The following is a 16,696-nucleotide window of genomic DNA, read 5'->3' on the forward strand; positions in this document are numbered from 1 at the left end:
GATTCTAATTCTATTACACATGTAAATATCTTATTCTAATTCGATTACACATGTAAATATCTAATTCTATTGCACATGTTAATATCTGATTCTAATTCTATTACACATGTAAATATCTGATTCTAATTCTATTACACATGTAAATATCTGATTCTAATTCTATTAATGTAAATATCTGATTCTAATTCTATTAAATATGTAAATTGACTTTTTTTTTGTAAATTGTTGAAAGTTGGAGATTGTGTGAAAGAGAATTTCGTTATACTCGAGTTCACAAAAGAACACAAATATAGTGACTGACTGTTCAACGAATAAAAAGAGAGAGATATACGAAGTCTGTGGGTAGTATCGATGTATCGACACATGTTTACTTTTTCCTTCTTTTTACAAATCAACGTTTTCTTAAAATATTTTTACTATGAACCAACAGCATACTTCTTGAAGATATATGGTTGTCTGGTTTAATAATAAATATTACAAAAACAGCTAGATCATTACAACCCATCTAACATACTCGCCCTTTCAGCCGTGGGTGCGTTATAATGTAGCGATCAATCCCACTATTCATCGGCAAAAGAGTAGCCAAAGAGTTAGGTGGGTAGGGATGACCAGCTGCCTTCCCTCTATCTCAAACTGCCAAATTAGGAACGGCTAGCGTAGGTAGATAGCCCTTGCATGGCTTTGCGCGAAATTCAAAACAAATCAAACCAGTCATTACAACCTTCAGAGAACGCACATTCTTGACTACTCACCTCCAATAAACGAAACTACACATTTTGGACCATTTATGTACTCCAAGCAAAATGACCCATTTATATACTCCAAGCAAAATGACCCAATTTTTGTACTCCAAGCAAAACGACCCATTTATGTACTCCAAGCAAAACGACCCATTCCACAAAATGGGCTCTTCCTCCTACCGATAAAACCAAACATGATTTATCATAAAATTGTTTGTTTATTTTTTTAATTTCGCGCAAAGCTTCACGAGGGCTATCTGCGCTATCCGTCCCTAATTTAACAGTGTACGACAAGAGGAAAGGCAGCTAGTCATCACCACCCATCAAAAACTCTTGGGCTACTCTTTTACCAACGAATAGTAGGATTGACTGTAACTTATAACTCCCCCACGGCTGAAAGGGTGAGCATGATTGCTGAGACGAGGATTCGAATCCATGACCTTCAGACTGCGAGTCGAGCGCCTTAACCACTTGGCCATGTCGGGCCTTACCATAAAAACGACGACGTAATGAAAAGATATGAAAAAGGAATAATATAGAAGTCCCAGATGTCGCGTGGACGAGACGTAACTCACCTCTGAAGGGCATCATAAACTCTTCCAGCAAACCGTGGTGCCCTTTCTTTAGTAGGTGACGCGTGATCTCGTGCAGTGTCTCCTTACCCAGCATCCTGATCCACACACACAAGTTTGTGGCAATGAGATGCATCAGACCAAATCTTGCTATCACTTTGAATTTGTGGATGTTCAACTGCCAAAATACACGAAGCTTCTAAGAATATCATACACAATATTTTAAACATTAGTCTTAACCAATAAGTACTTTACACACTCAATTTCAAGAATATCTTACGAAATAATAGTTAAACATTCACGAAGATGCACGTGGCTTCAGCTTGGCTATGATAGAAACTGACGTTTTCGCAAACACATGGCGCTGGTTTCTTTTTATAAATAATATCTTATTACGTTTCTTTTGGAGACTGTGTTGAAATATTATGTCGTGTATATTAAGCTTTAATACTAGAAATGTTTCATGAGGAAACATTAACGCTTTATCTAGAAACTTGATTAATGTTTTGTTGTGAAGGTGAAATAAACAAGAACCTCATGGTCAATCTTGGTTAGACAATTGTCATGCTTTATACAGAAAGTGTGTTGACGCCAATAAATAAACAATTGTCCTGCTTTATACAGAAAGTGTGTTGACGCCAATAAATAAACAATTGTCCTGCTTTATACAGAAAGTGTGTTGACGCCAATAAATAAACAATTTCCTGCTTTATACAGAAAGTGTGTTGACGCCAACAAATAAACAATTGTCCTGCTTTATATAGAAAGTGTGTTGACGCCAATAAATAAACAATTGTCCTGCTTTATACAGAAAGTGTGTTGACGCCAATAAATAAACAATTGTCCTCCTTTATATAGAAAGTGTGTTGACGCCAATAAATAAACAATTGTCCTGCTTTATATAGAAAGTGTGTTGACGCCAATAAATAAACAATTGTCCTGCTTTATATAGAAAGTGTGTTGACGCCAATAAATAAACAATTGTCCTGCTTTATATAGAAAGTGTGTTGACGCCAATAAATAAATATTTTCCAGTTTTGACATTAAACTTTCATTCACGAGCATTTCTTAACTAATCTATGTTTTAATGTGTCAAAATACCAGTCTACCACAACACGATTAGTGTTGTTTTAATATACTGCAGCGCGTTCGGAAAGTCACTGTGCACTTATATATTGATTAACAGACACAACTGCACACCGAACACCGTGTACAATTAAAATCTACTACAATATAGAGAAGGGATCGTTGTATTGATGTGTGACAATGGAAACATACTACAATACAGAGGAGGGATCGTTGTCTTGATGCGTGACAATGAAAACCTACCACAATATAGAGGAGGGATCGTTGTTTTGATGTGTGACAATTAAAACCTACTACAATATAGAGGAGGGATTGTTGTTTTGATGTGTGACAATGAAAACCTACTACAATATAGAGGAGGGATCGTTGTCTTGATGCGTGACAATAAAAACCTACTAAAATATAGAGGAGGGATCGTTGTCTTGATGTGTGACAATGAAAACCTACTACAATATAGAGGAGGGATCGTTGTCTTGATGTGTGACAATGAAAACCTACTACAATATAGAGGAGGGATCGTTGTCTTGATGTGTGACAATGGAAACCTACTACAGTATAGAGGAGGGATCGTTGTCTTGATGCGTGACAATGAAAACCTACTACAATATAGAGGAGGGATCGTTGTTTTGATGCGTGACAATGAAAACCTACTACAATATAGAGGAGGGATCGTTGTCTTGATGTGTGACAATGGAAACCTACTACAATATAGAGGAGGGATCGTTGTCTTGATGCGTGACAATGAAAACCTACTACAATATAGAGGAGGGATCGTTGTCTTGATGCGTGACAATGAAAACCCACTACAATATAGAGGAGGGATCGTTGTCTTGATGCGTGACAATGAAAATCCACTACAATATAGAGGAGGGATCGTTGTTTTGATGCGTGACAATGAAAACCTACTACAATATAGAGGAGGGATCGTTGTTTTGATGCGTGACAATGAAAACCTACTACAATATAGAGGAGGGATCGTTGTCTTGATGTGTGACAATGGAAACCTACTACAATATAGAGGAGAGATCGTTGTCTTGATGCGTGACAATGAAAATCTACTACAATATAGAGGAGGGATCGTTGTCTTGATGTGTGACAATGAAAACCTACTACAATATAGAGGAGGGATCGTTGTTTTGATGCGTGACAATGAAAACCTACTACAATATAGAGGAGGGATCGTTGTCTTGATGCGTGACAATGAAAATCTACTACAATATAGAGGAGGGATCGTTGTCTTGATGTGTGACAATGAAAACCTACTAAAATATAGAGGAGGGATCGTTGTCTTGATGCGTGACAGTGCAAAATAGCAAAATAGTTTTTACATTAAGATTTGTAGTTAAAATATTTTTAGATTAACTATTTAGTTAAAATGTTTAACTGCGCCATTTCTGGTTATATATATATATATATTGTTAATCTGGAACATTTGAAAGGAAACAAATGTTTTATTTTACATATCTTTAAATACATTAGTATATATCTACTTAAAATTTATTTTCTCAGTTTGTACGATTTCAAATGGATATTTAGTAAGAACTGAGCTTGTCAGCTTGAATTCTTTGTGAACATGGTACACGGTCAAGAAGCAGCGCCATCTACTCCTTAAAAAAGAAAACGTAAATAAAAATAATTCTGGTTTACTGAGGGCTTTTATTGTTGTTGTTGTTTTAAGTACAAAGTTACATAATGAGCTATGTGTTGTCTGCCAACCACAGGTATCGAAACCTGTATTTTAGCGTTGTAATTCCGCATACACACCGCTGTGCCACTGAAGGGGGTTCATTTAAGAAACGAAATATATAAAATAACTACAATTATTTTACTAAACCACAGACAAAAATTTTTAAACTCACCCGAGCGTTAACAAATATAAAATACATCTGAGCGAAAGTGAAGAGCATTTGCAAAATAGGTTTGATTCCTAGCAGGATAGTGTAACACGGGGACGTGTAAGGAATCTCAAAGAACTGTCCAAACCCAATCCGTTGTATACCATCGTCCCAAGTCCGAAAGCTAAAAGATCGAAAATTGTAAGAAAACCTATTTAATATATTGCATATTAAAATGTTGGTGAACAAACACACAGTGAAATATTTAAAACCGAAGATAATATGTTGTCAAATCTGCAAAATGTTTCTCCATTTTCTGAAAAGTTACATAACCTAAAAATAAAAATAATTCATGTAAAAGATTTCACACGTTCACTAACAAAACTCTACGTATTTTAATGTTTAAGTTTGTTTGTACAATAGTTAAACACAGAGCTACACAATGGATTATCTGTGCTCTGCTCACCACGGGTATCGAGACACGTTTCTAACGGCGTAAGTCGATAGACGTACCGTTGTGCCACTGAAGGGATGCAACTTTTGGAATACCGTGGCTTTATTTTTGTCTTTCAACGCTCAAAATGTTGTACAAATTATTCCACTCATTTCTTACTGTGATAAAGTCACAAAAATAAAGAACAAAGAAACGTTTCCATATAGAATATATACATTCGAAACCATATAATTATAGATTTTCCTATTAAACCTCAGTACACGAACTAATGGGTTGTACGTGTAAGTCAAGATTCTCCCATTTTACCTTGTTGAACAAAAGTCTAAAGCCAAAAGTCCACATGCCTCATAACTTTAGGTCAGTTTCGCTGTGTGAACTAGTTTACTACCTCTTTGTCTTTGTCAAGAAAGAATGGAGTAATCACATAATTACAAACGGGATTTTCGGTTTATTAGATAGTGTCATAAGTTCGATATAAATAAAGTGTATTGTACCACGTGGTATATAAAGTGTATTGTACTACGTGGTATATAAAGTGAAGTGTATTTACCACGTGGTATATAAAGTTAATTGTACCACGGGTATATAAAGTGTATTGTACAACGTGGTATATGAAGTATATTGTGTCAGTGGTATATAAAGTGTATTGTACCACGGGGTATATAAAGTGTATTGTGCCACGTGGTATATAAAGTGTATTGTGTCAGTGGTATATAAAGTGTATTGTACCACGGGGTATATGAAGTGTATTGTACCACGTGGTATATAAAGTGTATTGTACCACATGGTATATAAAGTGTATTGTGCCACGTGGTATATAAAGTGTATTGTACCACGTGATATATAAAGTGTATTGTGCCACGTGGTATATAAAGTGTATTGTACCACGGGGTATATGAGTGTATTGTACCACGTGGTATATAAAGTGTATTGTACCACGTGGTATTACTTCATTCCGATACATGATGAACATATTTATGTAATTACTAATGCAGAGGAGAAAATATGTCTATATTCCTTCCCATTCACTTTAGCTTTTTTCTGGTGACGAAGAAAAACTGGCAAAAATTCAGTACACGATCCCGTATTAATCATAACGGTAACAGCTTAGTGTTACCAATAGGTGATTAATATACACCATTATTGAAATATTCTCAAAGGAGACTCCAAACCAAGGATCAAATCAACTAAACTTTGGTTTTTATCTTTGATTGCGGCAAAAACTTCCAACAAGTCAATTCCTGTTTACGTCTTAGAAAAATTTTATCGGTCGACCTCATTTTTTATAAACTAGCGATGGCTCCAAGCTCGAAACTGTTAGATGTTTAGTTGTTAAACAACCTGAGAAGAGCTATGGACTGTCCTGGTACCAAAATCAGCTTGGTTCCATTAAATAAAACAGTAATATAAAAAATAGTAAATCAGAAACCATAAAATCAAAAATATTATAACTGTGGGCACTTTTGGAGATTAGTGGTATCCACTGGAGAAACTGGAAAATTAAAAAAAAATGAATTGAAATTTATGTGTCTATAATGTTTCCAGGTTAAAAACTATTTGACTGCTATCACTATGGAGATACTCGTTTCGTGAGCATAATGACAAAACTGAAATAGCTGGATCATTCGAAAATCTAAAGAGTTCATGCGTTAAGAATGAACCAAATAAACATCTTTTTGTAAGCATTCAACATACCACATCACATGTGTTTTATATACCACATCACATGTGTTTTATATACCACTTCACATGTGTTTTATATACCACTTCACATGTGTTTTATATACCACTTCACATGTTTTTTTATATACCACTTCACGTGTTTTATATACCACTTCACGTGTTTTATATACCACTTCACATGTGTTTTATATACCACTTCACATGTGTTTTATATACCACTTCACATGTGTTTCATATACCACTTCACATGTGTTTTATATACCACTTCACATGTGTTTTATATACCACATCACATGTGTTTTATATACCACATCACGTGTTTTATATATCACTTCACATGTGTTTTATATACCACATCACGTGTTTTATATACCACATCACATGTGTTTCATATACCACTTCACATGTGTTTTATATACCACTTCACATGTGTTTTATATACCACTTCACATGTGTTTTATATACCACTTCACATGTTTTATATACCACTTCACATGTTTTTTATATACCACATCACGTGTTTTATATACCACATCACATGTGTTTCATATACCACTTCACATGTGTTTTATATACCACTTCACATGTGTTTTATATACCACTTCACATGTTTTATATACCACTTCACATGTTTTATATACCACTTCACATGTGTTTTATATACCACTTCACATGTGTTTTATATACCACTTCACATGTTTTTTATATACCACTTCACATATGTTTTTATATATAAGAAATTAACAATGCAAGAATCTTTAAAATTTAAAAGAAAACTGACCGATGTTTCCAACTGGTCAGAATCCTTCAGTTTTTAAAATTCAACTTACTCCATATTCAAAGGACAAGAATCATCTACGATAGAAAACAAAACTTACCAACGATTCCAAATTATCCAAAATCCATTAGTCTTCAACACGAAATTTAAGAATCCATCTTATCATAACCATCTAGAATCGAAAGAGATACTTACTAACAGTTCCAAAGGTCAGAATCCTTTAGATTTTAACAAATTTACCAACGGCTCCAAACGATCAGAATCCTTGATGTTTCAACTGCAACTTACCAATGGCTCCAAACGATCAGAATCCTCGATGTTTCAACTGCAACTTACCAATGGCTCCAAACGATCAGAATCCTTGATGTTTCAACTGCAACTTACCAACGGCTCCAAACGATCAGAATCCTCGATGTTTCAACTGCAACTTACCAACGGCTCCAAACGATCAGAATCCTCGATGTTTCAACTGCAACTTACCAACGGCTCCAAACGATCAGAATCCTTGATGTTTCAACTGCAACTTACCAACGGCTCCAAACGATCAGAATCCTTGATGTTTCAACTACAACTTACCAACGGCTCCAAACGATCAGAATCCTTGATGTTTCAACTGCAACTTACCAACGGCTCCAAACGATCAGAATCCTTGATGTTTCAACTGCAACTTACCAACGGCTCCAAACGATCAGAATCCTTGATGTTTCAACTGCAACTTACCAACGGCTCCAAACGATCAGAATCCTTGATGTTTCAACTGCAACTTACCAACGGCTCCAAACGATCAGAATCCTTGATGTTTCAACTGCAACTTACCAACGGCTCCAAACGATCAGAATCCTTGATGTTTCAACTGCAACTTACCAACGGCTCCAATTCGAAGAAACAGATTTCCATGGCTGCGATCATTTTCCGAAATTTTCGATTTCTTCAGACGAGGGGGAACAGGAGTATCACCTGGTTCGAACTTTTGACCACGGTCACCAAATCTGCGGAGGTTTTCCATGATGGAAGGCTTCTGTTCACCATCATCAGAGGTTGAAATATTATGCGGAATTTCTCTCAGAATGTAAATGTTGATATAGAGTAGGAAAAGTAGACTAACGCCATAGAGAAAGAAATAAAAACCCTGTAAAGTAATGTAGATGTTTTACCTTACTGTAAAGTAATGTAGATGTTTTACCTTACTGTAAAGTAATGTAGATGTTTTACCTTACTGTAAAGTAATGTAGATGTTTTACCTTATTGTAAAGTAATGTAGATGTTTCACCTTACTGTAAAGTAATGTAGATGTTTTACCTTATTGTAAAGTAATGTAGATGTTTCACCTTACTGTAAAGTAATGTAGATGTTTTCACCTTACTGTAAAGTAATGTAGATGTTTCACCTTACTGTAAAGTAATGTAGATGTTTTACCTTACTGTAAAGTAATGTAGATGTTTTACCTTATTGCAAAGTAATGTAAATGTTTTACCTTACTGTAAAGTAATGTAGATGTTTTACCTTATTGTAAAGTAATGTAGATGTTTCACCTTACTGTAAAGTAATGTAGATGTTTTACCTTACTGTAAAGTAATGTAGATGCTTTACCTTACTGTAAAGTAATGTAGATGTTTTACCTTACTGTAAAGTAATGTAGATGTTTTACCTTATTGTAAAGTAATGTAGATGTTTCACCTTACTGTAAAGTAATGTAGATGTTTTACCTTACTGTAAAGTAATGTAGATGTTTTACCTTACTGTAAAGTAATGTAGATGTTTTTACCTTACTGTAAAGTAATGTAGATGTTTTACCTTACTGTAAAGTAATGTAGATGTTTTACCTTACTGTAAAGTAATGTAGATGTTTTACCTTATAGTAATGTAGATGCTTTACCTTATTGAAACGATGCTGACGTGACAGTTAAATAAAGACTTAAAATAATCTTTTAAAAGTAACAATAATAATAATATCTATCAGAATGGGATAAAAAGTAGAATAATTAAAACATTAGAGGAAGATTGAAATGCTGAAGAGAACAACTAATGGTATAAGTGGTGTCCACTTTTAACTTATTTGCGATACATTAATCTCGACCTTTTATTAAGAAACTAGTAAAACGTGGAGAAAAACATAAATTACAGTATAACAAAGAAGTCAAATGGTGGAAGGAAACATAAATTACAGCACAACAAAGTAAAATAAAGTGGACTGAAACATAAATTACAGCACAACAAAGTAAAAAAAAAGTGGACAAAAACATAAATTACAGCACAACAAAGTAAAAAAAAAGTGGACAAAAACATAAATTACAGCACAACAAAGTAAAAAAGTGGACAGAAACATAAATTACAGCACAACAAAGTAGAAAAAAAGTGGACAGAAACATAAATTACAGCACAACAAAGAAGTAAAATGGTGGACAGAAACATAAATTACAGCACAACAAAGAAGTAAAATGGTGGACAGAAACATAAATTACAGCACAACAAAGTAGAAAAGTGGACAGAAACATAAATTACAGTAACAAAAAGCAGAAAAGTGGATTGTGAAAACATAAATCACAGCACAACAAAGAAGTAAAATGGTGGACAGAAACATAAATCATTGTTAACAACAAAGTAAGAAAAGTGGACAGAAACATAAATTACAGCACAACTAACAAAGCAGAAAAGTGGACAGAAACATAAATTACAGAACAAACAAAGAAGTAAAAGTGGACAGAAACATAAATCATAAGCACAACAAATTAGGACAGTGGAAACATAAATTACAACAACAAAGTAAAAGTGTGGACAGAAACATAAATTAACAAAACAACAAAGTAGAAAAGTGGACAGAAACATAAATTACAGCTAACAACAAAGTAGAAAAGTGGACAGAAACATAAATCAACAGCACAAACAAAGAGAAGTAAAAATGGTGGACAGAAACATAAATTACAGCTAACAAAGTAGAAAAGTGGACAGAAAACATAAATTACAGCACAACAAAGTAGAAAATGGTGGACAGAAACATAAATTACAACAAACAACAAAGAGAGAAAAGTGGACAGAAACATAAATTACAACTAACAACAAAGTAGAAAAGTGGACAGAAACATAAAACACAGCTAACAACAAAAGAAGTAAAATGGTGGACAGAAAACATAAATTACAACACAACAAAGTAGAAAAAGTGGACAGAAACATAAATTACAGTTAACAACAAAGAAGTAAAAGTGGACAGAAACATAAATTATTACAGCACAACAAAGTAGAAAAGTGGACAGAAACATAAATTACAGCACAAACAAAGTAGAAAAGTGGACAGAAACATAAATTACAGCACAACAAAGTAGAAAAGTGGACAGAAACATAAATTACAGCACAACAAATAGAAAAGTGGACAGAAACATAAATTACAACAAACAAAGTAGAAAAGTGGACAGAAACATAAATTACAGCACAACAAAGTAGAAAAGTGGACAGAAACATAAATTACAAGCACAACAAAGAAGTAAAATGGTGGACAGAAACATAAATTACAAGCACAACAAAGTAGAAAAGTGGACAGAAACATAAATTACAGCACAACAAAGAAGTAAAATGGTGGACAGAAACATAAATTACAGCACAACAAAGTAGAAAAGTGGACAGAAACATAAATTACAGCACAACAAAGAAGTAAAATGGTGGACAGAAACATAAATTACAGCACAACAAAGTAGAAAAGTGGACAGAAACATAAATTACAAGCACAACAAAGTAGAAAGTGGTGGACAGAAACATAAATTACAGCACAACAAAGAAGTAAAATGGTGGACAGAAACATAAATTACAGCTAACAACAAAGTAGAAAAGTGGACAGAAACATAAATACACAGCACAACAAAGTAGAAAAGTGGACAGAAACATAAATTACAGCACAACAAAGTAGAAAAGTGGACAGAAACATAAATTACAGCACAACAAAGAAGTAAAATGGACAGAAACATAAATTACAGCACAACAAAGTAGAAAAGTGGACAGAAACATAAATTACAGCACAACAAAGAAGTAAAATGGTGGACAGAAACATAAATTACAGCACAACAAAGTAGAAAAGTGGACAGAAACATAAATTACAGCACAACAAAGAAGTAAAAAAGTGGACAGAAACATAAATTACAGCACAACAAAGTAGAAAAGTGGACAGAAACATAAATTACAGCACAACAACAAAGAAGTAAAACGAAAACATCGATTAGAACATTAACTGAAGAACATTTCCGTAACAAATGAAAACTTTATTTATCTTTTCATTTTATATGTGCGTCTAAGTTTTCGTGCTGTTTTGATGTGTGGTAAATAATATATCATCCTTATTAAGACAAGTCCAGGTAGAAAACTGGTGGAAGCCATCTTTAATGTTTACAAAGAAAGACACGAGGATGAAGAGATAGATAAAAATGAAACTTAAAACCGTTTATCACAATCAACTGAAACCATCTGAGGGAAAACAACTAATAAGAATCACTTATTTTACTCGGACTGAATTTCTAAGTTATGCACTAACGGCTGTCGGTCTTGAAACACAACCGCCGTGTTGATCACCCAGATGAAATGGATACTCTAGTACACAGGATTCTTGTTCGATAAAATTGTTTTGAAAAGCACGAGATCGTTTGGAAGGTTTCATGAAAAGTGCGAGATCGTTTGGAAGGTTTCATGAAAAGTACGAGATCGTTTGGAAGGTTTCATGAAAAGTACGAGATCGTTTGGGAAGTTTCATGAAAAGTACGAGATTGTTTGGAAGGGAGGTTTCACGAAAAGTACGAGATCGTTTGGAAGGGAGGTTTCACGAAAAGTACGAGATCGTTTGGAAGGAAGGTTTCACGAAAAGTACGAGATCGTTTGGAAGGGAGGTTTCACGAAAAGTACGAGATCGTTTGGAAGGGAGGTTTCACGAAAAGTACGAGATCGTTTGGAAGGAAGGTTTCACGAAAAGTACGAGATCGTTTGGAAGGAAGGTTTCACGAAAAGTACGAGATCGTTTGGAAGGGAGGTTTCACGAAAAGTACGAGATCGTTTGGAAGGAAGGTTTCACGAAAAGTACGAGATCGTTTGGAAGGGAGGTTTCATGAAAAGTACGAGATCGTTTGGAAAGGAGGTTTCAGCGATCGTTTCTTTCAAATTAAGTGACCAAAGAATCAAACTTTTATATTCTCAACCTCAGACAGTTAGATTGACTAATTTTAAGTAAACACTTTAAAAAAAATGAATTAATTAACTGAAAAATATTTACTGCTCTTTATAAAGTAATTTTCTCAGTAAGAAAAACAACAAGTACTGGAAGCAAGTTACAGGAGACAATGTAACTAAACTTGAAATTCTCTATCATGTTATAAAACTGACTGTGATAAAAACTATGTAGGTCTAATAATTAAGGTTCTATAAGCTAAGTCGAGCTTGTCCATTCTAGTTGACGTAATTATCTAAGTTGCATAACAACAGTTTCTGATTATATTAATCAAAAGTGAACTCCGCATATTGCATGTCGTCAAAAAGAGCGCCTAACAACAAGAACCATTCAGATAAGAAGTGACGAATAGGAAAAGTTCACCGAAACTATAACCAATACTCCACAGAGGTAAGCCTATAGTTTCATGGTATAACGTTTACTTACAGAAGACTGTGAGAGTAAAGGAATCCACGAAAACACTGATGATATGGCCTCTAGCTATTACTGTACCACTAAACAGTGTAGACGTACATGTCTAAAAGTAGCATATCAACAAACTTAATTTTCTTATAGCTTACGTTATCTCAAAACAAATAATACATTATTAATATTTAACAGAGAACACTATTGCTACTGAACAATGATAACACATTTCTTACTGAATATAGAAAACATGTTATTGCTACAGTTATGAGCAGATAACTCTTCTGAGGTCATTTTCTAAGAAGTGTAAAACCTCTGTGTTTTGGGCACTAGTGTGGACATGCAAGTGAAACAAAACTGGACTCTGTGTTTCAAAGTCTTGTGAAAAGTATATGAAGTGGTTGGTACAATGATGAGGCACATGCGACATTTAATATAAATATGGTGTTATATTGTTGTTTATTAAATAAACCTTCTGTAAACTGTACCAAAAGAGTTGGTGTCATATTGTTGTTTATTAAATAAACCTTCTGTAAACTGTACCAGAAGAGCTGGTGTTATATTGTTGTTTATTAAGTAAGCCTTCTGTAAACTGTACCAGAAGAGTTGGTGTCATATTGTTGTTTATTAAATAAACCTTCTGTAAACTGTACCAGAAGAGCTGGTGTTATATTGTTGTTTATTAAGTAAACCTTCTGTAAACTGTACTAGAAGAGTTAGTGTCATATTGTTGTTTATTAAGTAAACCTTCTGTAAACTGTACTAGAAGAGTTGGTGTTATATTGTTGTTTATTAAGTAAGCCTTCTGTAAACTGTACTAGAAGAGCTGGTGATATATTGTTGTTTATTAAGTAAACCTTCTGTAAACTGTACTAGAAGAGCTGGTGATATATTGTTGTTTATTAAGTAAACCTTCTGTAAACTGTACTAGAAGAGCTGGTGATATATTGTTCTTTATTAAGTAAATCAAGTTAAACCTTCTGTGAACTGTACTAGAAGAGTTGGTGATATATTGTTGTTTATTAAGTAAACCTTCTGTAAACTGTACTAGAAGAGCTGGTGATATATTGTTCTTTATTAAGTAAATCAAGTTAAACCTTCTGTAAACTGCACTAGAAGAGTTGGTGATATATTGTTGTTTATTAAGTAAACCTTCTGTAAACTGTACTAGAAGAGTTGGTATTATATTGTTGTTGAAAAGGAATCAAGTTAAACGTTGAGTAAACTGTACAAGAAGCGTTGGTGATATATTGTTGTTTATTGTATGAATCAAGTTAAACGTTGAGTAAACTGTACAAGAAGTGTTGGTGATATATTGTTGTTTATTGTATGAATCAAGTTAAACGTTGGATAAACTGTACAAGAAGTGTTGGTGATATATTGATGTTTATTGTATGAATCAAGTTAAACCTTCTGTAAACTGTACTATAAGAGTTGGTGATATATTGTTGTTTATTAAGTGATATAATTTAAATTTCTGAAGTGGATACTTACTTCAAAATAGAATAGAGGCACCAAAGGTGTGACAACTTCAGAGGTGAAGAAGGTTATACAAATTACCACCAGGAGCTGGGCATACATAGAACTCATCAGGATAAACTGCTGTGTTCTGGAACAAAAATGTTAGCAGCATTAGGCATTTGGAGTAATGAACAAGAAGAGATAGCAGGAAGAATGGTAATTTTGAATAATCAACAAATAGTTAGCTGTTATCTATGTTATGAACTTTTGACATCTTTATTGGCTTCCAGATGGTGTTTTGACAGTTATAAGAAAAACGTACCTGTTGTTTTGAAACACACAACAGAAGAATTGTACAGGATGCTTGGTTTATTACTCCATTACGTTTTTCACATTCATCATGAAGGATGACGCTTTTAATTTATAATATTGGAATTAATGATGATAACAAAGTTTGAAATACCTCAACACAGTGAGTGAAATGAACGTACAACAAAATATGAACAAAGTCGGTGTTGTGAAAAGACAAATAAATGATAAGGGGCTACAGGTGGAACAGAACTGAATATAATGTAACAATAAGAACACAATATTCACTGTGGAAATGAATAAAATACAATAAAGTAGATTGTAAACAAAATAACTTTAGTATTCTCTTGCTGTGATACAATACATATTGTTATACTGTCTGATTACTGACTATATCTAATACAATACATGTTATACTGTCTGACTACTGACTATATCTGATACAATACATGTTGTTATACTGTCGGACTACTGACTATATCTGATACAATACATGTTGTTATACTGTGGACTACTGACTATATCTGATACAATACATGTTATATTGTCTGACTACTGACTATATCTGATACAATACATGTTGTTATACTGTCTGACTACTGACTATATCTGATACAATACATGTTGTTATACTGTGGACTACTGACTATATCTGATACAATACATGTTGTTATAATGTGGACTACTGACTATATCTGATACAATACATGTTATACTGTCTGACTACTGACTATATCTGATACAATACATGTTATATTGTCTGACTACTGACTATATCTGATACAATACATGTTGTTATACTGTCGGACTACTGACTATATCTGATACAATACATGTTGTTATACCGTCTGACTACTGACTATATCTGATACAATACATGTTGTTATACTGTCTGACTACTGACTATATCTGATACAATACATGTTGTTATACTGTCGGACTACTGACTATATCTGATACAATACATGTTGTTATACTGTGGACTACTGACTATATCTGATACAATACATGTTATATTGTCTGACTACTGACTATATCTGATACAATACATGTTGTTATACTGTCTGACTACTGACTATATCTGATACAATACATGTTGTTATACTGTGGACTACTGACTATATCTGATACAATACATGTTGTTATAATGTGGACTACTGACTATATCTGATACAATACATGTTATACTGTCTGACTACTGACTATATCTGATACAATACATGTTATATTGTCTGACTACTGACTATATCTGATACAATACATGTTGTTATACTGTCGGACTACTGACTATATCTGATACAATACATGTTGTTATACTGTCTGACTACTGACTATATCTGATACAATACATGTTGTTATACTGTCTGACTACTGACTATATCTGATACAATACATGTTATTATACTGTCTTACTACTGACTATATCTGATACAATACATGTTGTTATACTGTCTGACTACTGACTATATCTGATACAATACATGTTGTTATAATGTGGACTACTGACTATATCTGATACAATACATGTTATACTGTCTGACTACTGACTATATCTGATACAATACATGTTATTATACTGTCTGACTACTGACTATATCTGATACAATACATGTTATATTGTCTGACTGCTGACTATATCTGATACAATACATGTTGTTATACTGTCGGACTACTGACTATATCTGATACAATACATGTTATACTGTCTGACTACTGACTATATCTGATACAATACATGTTATACTGTCTGACTACTGACTATATCTGATACAATACATGTTATATTGTCTGACTGCTGACTATATCTGATACAATACATGTTGTTATACTGTCGGACTACTGACTATATCTGATACAATACATGTTGTTATACTGTCTGTCTACTGACTATATCTGATACAATAGATCCTTGCACTTTGTGAATTTTAAGAAGGCCATTTGATATTTTAGAGCAGTAACATCTCACTGGTTTACTAAACTAACTTCTATATAATTAAACACTTGTGCTAACCTCGGGCTTGACTTACAAACTGCATTGTATTGCCTCATTCTTTCAAACACGCACAACATGAATCCAAGACTCTTTTCGTTTCGTTTTTCACTTGAGACTTATATTACTGGGTTTATTTAGCTAACAGCGTTAGCACCCAACTGACGAATTAATTGACCCTAA

At 33.7% G+C, this 16,696-nt stretch overlaps 1 pseudogene across 1 annotated transcript in view; it reads right to left on the reverse strand.

Moving 5' to 3' along the window:
• Window positions 1–1,017: 1,017 nt before the first annotated feature.
• The window catches only part of LOC143242471 (proton channel OtopLc-like), a 32,053-nt pseudogene continuing 16,374 nt past the window's right edge, over window positions 1,018–16,696 (reverse strand). Inside the window, exons 4-7 of the transcript XR_013022799.1 lie at window positions 14,248–14,362; window positions 8,013–8,277; window positions 4,258–4,417; window positions 1,018–1,490 (exon numbers count right to left, since the gene is read on the reverse strand). The product of XR_013022799.1 is annotated as a proton channel OtopLc-like (transcript). The remainder of the gene's footprint in view (window positions 1,491–4,257; window positions 4,418–8,012; window positions 8,278–14,247; window positions 14,363–16,696) is intronic.

This window comes from Tachypleus tridentatus, unplaced genomic scaffold (assembly GCF_004210375.1).
Source record: "Tachypleus tridentatus isolate NWPU-2018 unplaced genomic scaffold, ASM421037v1 Hic_cluster_2, whole genome shotgun sequence".
Lineage (NCBI taxonomy): Eukaryota > Metazoa > Arthropoda > Merostomata > Xiphosura > Limulidae > Tachypleus > Tachypleus tridentatus.